A 1,544-nucleotide genomic window follows, 5' to 3' on the forward strand; every position below is an offset into this window, starting at 1 on the left:
ATGAAGACCATTCTCAGCAATCAGACGGTCGACATTCCCGAAAATGTGGACATCACTCTGAAGGGGCGCACAGTCATTGTGAAGGGCCCCAGAGGAACCCTCCGGAGGGACTTCAATCACATCAACATAGAGCTGAGCCTTCTTGGGAAGAAGAAGAAGAGGCTCCGGGTTGACAAATGGTGTGGCAAAAGGAAGGAACTGGCCACCGTCAGAATCATCTGCAGCCACGTCCAAAACATGATCAAGGGTGTTACGCTGGGCTTCTGCTACAAGATGAGGTCCGTCGTTATTCAGGAGAATGGGTCTTTGGTTGAAATCTGAAATTTCTTGGGTGAAAAGTACATCCACAGGGTTCAGATGAGGACAGGCATTGCTTGTTCTGTCTCTCAAGCCCAGAAGGATGAATTAATCCTTGAAGGAAATGATATTGAACTTGTTTCAAACTCGACGGCTCTGATACAGCAGGCCACAACAGTTAAGAACAGGGATATCAGGAAGTTTTTGGATGGTATCTATGTGTCTGAAAAGGGAACAGTGCAGCAGGCTGATGAGTAGACCTAAGTTACCAGTTCCAGAAACAAGATCCTGAATTTTAATATGATTTGGGGTGTCTTTTGGGACAATAAAAGACTTGTATTGACAAAAAAACAAAACAAAAACAAAAACAAAACAGAACAAAAAAAATATACTACTGCTAACTTTCATCTTACTAGAATTGTTCTGGGATCCTATCTAACTGCTTGAATTAGAAGACAAGATCATGTGTCATAGTAAAACAACTTTTATGGATCTATTATCATGTGAGAGTCGAAAATGTCATCCTACATTAAGCAGCCTTTATCTACTATTGTCCTTAGTGCATATAAAATCTAGTAATAATGCAGGTATGTTTACTATTATTTATTTATTTGTAGTGCTAAGGGATTGAATCCAGGGCACACAAGGCAAACACTCTACCAACTCAACTATATTCCTATTCCCAGCATTAAAATATTTTAAGGATATTAAGGATAACAATTCAGGTATTTTTAAGTCTACAAGGTCACAGCAAAAGAAATCTTAAGAGTAGCCTCTGACTAATGACTGCTCACACTGAAATCAGTACTCTAGACTTTTGAAAAAATGGGAGGGAGGCCAATGAGATTTGGGAAGACAAAGTAATATGAGATGCTAGAAAGTTTGATTTGAAGATCTGAATGTGTAAGGTGAGACTTGGGGAAAGCTGGCTTGTTGGGGTAGATTGGAACATATGAAGGTTGACATGGGACAAAAGTGTGGAAGGTTCCATTGGAAGAGGAGCAGAGTACTGGAGGCGGCACACACCCCGGTGAAAGAGTAGCTAGAGTGTGGAGGGAAGAGGGGGCATAAGAACAGGACTCTAGCATCCAGAAACACTCAGTACTAAGCCTTTTTGTTTGAAATAACTAAGAGAATGACAAGAGAGGTTACTTTAGAAGACTACTCAGGGGTTCTCTGTGGGTGTACTGTCTACAGCTATGTCTGTGAACTCTCTGTCTTGATAGAGCGAGCTTGGAAAGCTCTGC

General features: G+C 41.3%; 1 pseudogene; it reads left to right on the forward strand.

Moving 5' to 3' along the window:
* Positions 1-555, forward strand: LOC130885320 (60S ribosomal protein L9-like; annotated as a pseudogene).
* The last annotated feature ends 989 nt before the right edge of the window (positions 556-1,544 follow it).

Source organism: Chionomys nivalis, chromosome 12 (genome assembly GCF_950005125.1).
Source record: "Chionomys nivalis chromosome 12, mChiNiv1.1, whole genome shotgun sequence".
In the NCBI taxonomy this organism is placed as follows: Eukaryota; Metazoa; Chordata; class Mammalia; order Rodentia; family Cricetidae; genus Chionomys; species Chionomys nivalis.